The following is a 6,622-nucleotide window of genomic DNA, read 5'->3' on the forward strand; positions in this document are numbered from 1 at the left end:
GGTACATTTTGTAATGAAAATGGGGAAGCTTTATACTGAATCTATTTTATCAGGGTCATTGAGAGGAGAGAATAAGTGGAAAGGGATGAGGTTAGAGGAGGTAAGAATGAGTATTCTTGAAATACTCATTTTGGATAGTGTCAGACTAAGTATACAGTGTAGTGGAGTTGTGGAGCATTAAAGAATGCTATTTTCCATTTATGGTCGTATATTTACAGTGAGTCAAGAGAGCATTCTTGTACATTATAAGGTTTGCACCATGTGGCAGGCTGAATGATGGTCCTCCCAGATATCTAGGTTCTAATCTCTGGAGCCTATGAATGTTACCTTATATGAAAAGAGGAACTTTGTAGATGTGATTACATTAAGGATCTTGATATAGATTATTTTGGATTTACTCAATCTGACCTAAATGTAATCACATTATTAATATTACAATGATGTTATCAGAGGGAGGCAGAAGGAGATTTTATCAAAAAAAAAAAAAGAGGAGAAAGTGATATGATGAGAATAAATTTATCTTATTTTATGCCATTAGGTTTGTGTTCCTTTGTTATAGCAGCAATAAGAAACTAATACTGCCATACCATGAAGGCAGAGAAGATGATACAAAACTGAAATGGAAATAAAAGCCTAAGGATGCCTCTGGCTTTGTTTTTTATTTGGTCTCATGACTCCATTTTGAAGATATGGAAAAGGAGAATGGTGTTCAGGAAGAAGCCTGACCACAGCCCCACTGAGCAGTACAATAGGACTCTGGGCAGACTCTAAGCTCTCTGGCCACCCCCAAAGACAAGACACCAGAAAAAGTGGGATTGAAGTACACTGAAGCAGAATGTCAAGCTGCTATTTTACACTTGAAGAAGGAACGTGAAGAAGTAATTGAAAATCTACAGGCTTAGTTTGAACTTCAGGCATTTGATATCCAGGGTGAGCGTAGAGTGGTTTCTCATGAAAATCTCATGGGGCGCCTGGGTGGCTCAGTCGGTTAAGTGTCTGAATTCAGCTCAGGTCATGATCTCACGCTTCGTGAGTTTGAGCCTTGCATCAGGCTCTGTGCCGACAGCTCAGAGCCTGGAGCCTGCTTCGGATTCTGTGTGTGTCTCTCTCTCTACTCCTCTCCTGCTCATGCTCTGTTTCTCTCTCTCAAAAACAAATAAACATTTAAAAAAAATCTCAAACACAAGAAACAACACTGATGGGGAAGAGGATGTGAAGAGATGAGAGATGCTTGTATTTTCATTGACCATGACCGTTCTCCAAAGACCTACAAAAAATGTATGCATCCAGACAGAGACTTTCTTCAAACCCTGTGAATTTGAGGGCAAGATAACCAGACAATACCTAAAAAGCTGAATGTCTCATCTTTAAGCCAACGATCTCCCCCAAATGACAACAAAGACTTCCAGATACCATTTCAGTCTGTGGAAGGCATCTCACTGAGTCAGCAAAAGGCATCACCTCCCCCTCCCACACCACCCCTACCAACAGCCATCCTTCCCTTCCCCCTCTTCTTCTCCTACCTGGACGTGGACCTCTGCCACCAATACCTCCACTACCACCTGTGAGAGCTGGACCACCACCACCTCCACCACCTCCTCTACCTCCAAGTGCTGGTCTTCCTCCACCTCCTCCTCCCAACTCCCCTGCCCTACCCAACAGTGAGGGCACTTCTTCCTGCTCCAACACCCCCAGGACTTACACTCCCATCTCCTCCTGAACTCTTCAGAATTGGTCCTTCTTCCAGTCAATGTCTTTGAAAGTCAGTCATTGAGCCAAGTTGTCCTGTGAAGCCTTTGTACTGGATTAGAATACAAATAAATGATAAAAGCCCAAATACTACACCCACCTTATGGGATTCCTTAGAAGAACCTGATATTTAAGATAAAACTGAATTTGAGTATTTATTCTCCAAAGACACAACTCAGCAGAAGAAAAAAACTTCTATCGGAGACCTATGAGAAAAAGAGCAAGGCCAAATTAAAAAAAAATCAAGTTATTGGATGGAAAATGATCTCAAACTATGGGAATCTTGATATCTAGTTTACATTTAGAAATGAAGAATTGCGTTTAGAATTGCATTTTCAATGTGGATGACTCTGGTTAATCTGGAGACCCTGACTGCCTTATATAAAAATAGAGCCCAAGAGGATAAATTGATTAAAATAAGAGAGTAACACGAGGCATCCAAAGAAGAAGAATTGAAGTTGCTGGATAAACCTGAGCAGTAAGGACAATTGAACACTTTTCTGTGAAGCCAAAAGGAGAAGAGCAATCTCTGTTTTCTTGCCTCCCAGCTCTGAATAATTGCACCTGAATTGTGCAGTGAGCTAAGTCATAACACCATCATCCCCATGATCTACTGCATGTAGCAGAATGACCTGACTGCCGGGAAAAGCAGCCAGGAAATTTGTGCTGCTGGATATAATATGTCTTAGCCCCTTTCCCCATCCCTAATGATTCCCCTTTCTCATTCTAGCAACTTGTTAATTCCTCCTAGACTAAATATTCTGGCCAAAAGGGTAACTGAGGAAGGAAGTAGTCATTCATTGCTCTAAGGTTCCACTGATGCAGTTAAAAAGACATGTCAGAGTCACATATTTCAATTGATTTTTCTAAATGTTGTATCCAGTAATTGTAGCCTGCACCAGATTTCTCCCAAATCTCTCCATCTATTATACCCACATTACATGTGACCTTTTCATCCTCTTTGTATATGCTTGTTTTTCTCTCCATTCGCTATCTATAGTTGTTTGTTCTATGGTTTGGGTTGTTGTTTCACAGCCTTTGAAAACCTAGAACTCTAATGAGTAATTAAGTAACCCTTGCCTTGGCGGGGGCTCTTGGGGTCTGGAAAACAAAGATAAGTGTATGGGGCTCTGCAGCCCCTGGGCCATGCCATCCTTCTTTTCACAGTCCAGGACTGAGAATGTGGAATGGGTTCAGAATAGACAGAGGGATCATTTGCCTATTATTACCTTGAGTGCTTCTGTCCACTTGAGGCCACTTTTCTCAGCCTGGAGATGGGGCAAGGGATAGAAAACAAAGAAGAAACTAAGCAGTTAGGTTTAGGATAACAAGTAAGCCCTAGAGACATCTAAGTTGCTATGACTCCCTTGAAACTTTTATGCCTTGCCCTTAGGTCCACTAGAATGCCTCACTCCCCTTGGATGCCTGGGCATTCAGGTCCACAAAAACATCTCTAAATGACTGGGTAGGGGACTTCTAGGTTTATTCAGTTATTGATAAGCCTTCATGATAATTTGGGGAACCTCAGATGAATTGTTCTCACATGCAGCATAGGCCAAGAACCACTCCCCACCTTCTGCTCCAAATTAGTTCATGAAGCCTAGGAATATCTGAATCACTGCAAATTGGGTTATAATATAATATAATATAATATAATATAATATAATATAATCCCCACTAAAAAAAAAGAAACTGATATACTCCATTAATTAGTTAATTAATTAGTCTTCCTTTGTATCTTTAGTGTCTCCCTTATACCAGGTTATTTCCTATTAGTATGTAAAAAACATATTTATAAGTCTTTAAAAAATAACAATAAACGGGGCGCCTGGGCGGCGCAGTCGGTTAAGCGTCCGACTTCAGCCAGGTCACGATTTCGCGGTCCGTGAGTTCGAGCCCCGCGTCGGGCTCTGGGCTGATGGCTCAGAGCCTGGAGCCTGTTTCTGATTCTGTGTCTCCCTCTCTCTCTGCCCCTCCCCCGTTCATGCTCTGTCTCTCTCTGTCCCAAAAATAAATAAACGTTGAAAAAAAATTTTTGAAAAAAAAATAACAATAAACGATAACAAACAATTTTTTAGCTTCACATGCTCAGTTTTAGCTACCAATCTGTTTGATAGAGTCCTTTTTACAACTAAAGGTTTTTATTTTTATCTTCTCTTCCCCAACTTTCATTCGTTCCTGAATCTTCTGCTAACAGTCTTCAACTTTTTACTCTAATAAATTGCTCTCAGTTTTCAGCAACATGCTTTTCTTGACAATTCCAGTGTACCCTGTTCACTTGGATTTGTCTCACCTTTTGGTTCGTCAATTGACTTCCCCATTCTGGTGATAAATATTCTCTTTTCTTGGGTTCTACAATACCACCTTTTTTTTTAGTTACTATTTTTCCCTTTTTGTTTATTCTTTATTCTTTTTCATGGGCTATGCTTCTAAATTTTTTTCCCTAGTGTCCTTAGCACAGCTCTATTTTCTTCTTATTCTGCACTCTCTTTGAGTAATCTTAGTTTCTTCCAGAACTTTCATTACAATCTATATACTGATCACTCCACATTTTCTATCTAACATTCAGAGTACTCCGCTGGTCAAATATACTCTGTTCCTTTACACCTTACTGTCACACTGAGATGCCCTGAGTTGGAGTGACAGCCTTGGTTGTCCCACTGCACAGCACATTCACTAGATTGTGATGATTCAATTCAGAGCTGAACTGAATTTGAGTCTGACTTTGGTCCTTTCTGATTGGCAATAGCTTGGGCAAATGATTTGCCATCTTAGGCTGTAAAATAGTAAAACTCCTCTAAACAGTGATTATTACATGAAATACTGCACACCAAGTATAAGGCATGGTACCTGGCACATAGTAGGGGATTAATCAATGTTAGCAATTACTAGTACTGCTAGTTTTCTCCTTTTCTTCTCTAAGTAATGCCTCTGCTGGTAACTACTACCATGGCACTTGTGTTTTGTAGTACTGTTGTGTGGTAGTTGCTCATCTCTTCCACTTCAGATGTTCACAGCCCACCACTGCCACCCTTACTCCTCCTTGCCTCTCCATCACTTTCCTTGTCACTACCACACTCTTATTTTTCAGAGAGTGTTGTTGCTGTCACTCTCCTCCTCTTTTTTCCTTCATCAGTGAATTTGCAAATCTCAACAGTTTAGACCACTCTTTAAGACATCTTCCTCATTGCCAGGTTCTGCTCCTTAGTTTTCATAGTTGATATTTATCATTATTATTTATAATAAAATTGGAAAAGGAATGATCAAGAGCAGGCCTGCAGGCTTCCCTTAACTGAAGACAGCCTGGCAATGAAATTTTCTTAAAATATGTTAGTGGTGGTCCACCAGCAAACACTAATGGTATCTGCTATTGGGAAAGTCATTATCAATGGACTGCCATAGCAAAATGTGTAGGATGCTTATGGGAAACAAACCTAGAATCTATGAATTTATGTGGCACGGCCCCCTGGAGATGCCATGTATACTATGGCACACTCCTAATATAAAACGGAGATGTTTCATGCTAAAATACCTCCCTTTTGGGTAAGTCAAATGACCATACAAATCTCTTAGAAGCTTCATTTGTTAATATGGGCCAGTGTGTCCTGAATGGTAAGAAAGGCCTGGGAAGTTGTGTTAGTCATTGTGCATATTTCCCTGCTTTGCCTATGCTGTTTGATTACATGTATCCTTGAAATCATTAGTAAAGCTTGTTACTAGGTAAATTTATGATTTGTGTGAATCTAATTTGACACTCAAATCTGTGTGTTTTCTCAATAAATATGGTGGCATTTGAGATGATTGGAGTTGCTAGAAAACTTCTCTCTAGGTATCTGAGTCAATATTAGGCTATGATTCTAACATAATTATCTGTAATAGTTACAGTTCCCTTTGAAGCAATACATTGTCACATGCAATTCAGTGATTAAATGTATATACGTGTATAATGCAATATATTATCAATATCTATATCTCTGGGTCTGCATAGTGCCACAAGAGAGCAAATATCAACTTATCCAATGATTTGCTATTTTAGAGCTTATACAGTTTTTGACTATTAAAAATTAGAAATAAATAATTCACTCATTTAGTCTATAACTATTAAGTAAATTATTTCCATAGAAATATATGTATTTCCTCGCTAAAATACATATGAATGAAATTTACAAATAAGGTTAGCTCATTTTCAAAGCATCTCATCCTCTTCTGAAATATCTAGCCTGAACTATTTAGGTATTATTTATGAGATGTTGAAATATAACACACTATATTTGTGTCTTTTTTTTTAAGTTTTGGCTGTTGCAATGAATATTACATACTTCTTGAGTGTGTTATTTCCGAGACAAATGTGTATTCCATCATATTGTAATTAGGACCACAACATTTCCTAGAACATTGCTTACATCTTAATGAAAGGATAATCATGCTATGAAGCTTATATTTTAGACATTCCATTTATTTCTCTGTGGCTCTTTCACTTTGTAGAAACAATTTTCATTCTTTTTCATTTTTAATGCATCATGTACCAAGTGAAAAAAAAAAGATTGTCTAAAATGAAACTGAGTGTTGTCTGTTGATAACAATTCAGGTATCTACATGAAGCCCCTTTTCTCTCCTTTCACAGATTTTAAAAATTTTCCATTTAATTTTATTGAGGATTCCTTGGATATTTCTAAAATTGCTTTTCTTTCTGCATCTTTTAAAAGATGATCTATATGTAGAGAGGATTAGAATCTGTAGGGACATGGAATCTAAGAAACCATCTGGATTCAGAAGAAAGGGGAGCTAATACTAATGACAATGTATAGCAATAAGTCTACATTTGTATAGTCCTTTTAACTTTCAAAAATTTTTAATCAATCATATAATGATA

The 6,622-nt window shown here is 38.3% G+C and overlaps 1 pseudogene; it reads left to right on the forward strand.

Annotated features, from left to right (window-relative positions):
* Positions 1–702: 702 nt before the first annotated feature.
* Positions 703–2,318, forward strand: LOC122479520 (annotated as a pseudogene).
* Positions 2,319–6,622: the final 4,304 nt, after the last annotated feature.

The sequence above is a fragment of the Prionailurus bengalensis genome, chromosome C1 (assembly GCF_016509475.1).
Source record: "Prionailurus bengalensis isolate Pbe53 chromosome C1, Fcat_Pben_1.1_paternal_pri, whole genome shotgun sequence".
NCBI classification, from domain to species: Eukaryota; Metazoa; Chordata; class Mammalia; order Carnivora; family Felidae; genus Prionailurus; species Prionailurus bengalensis.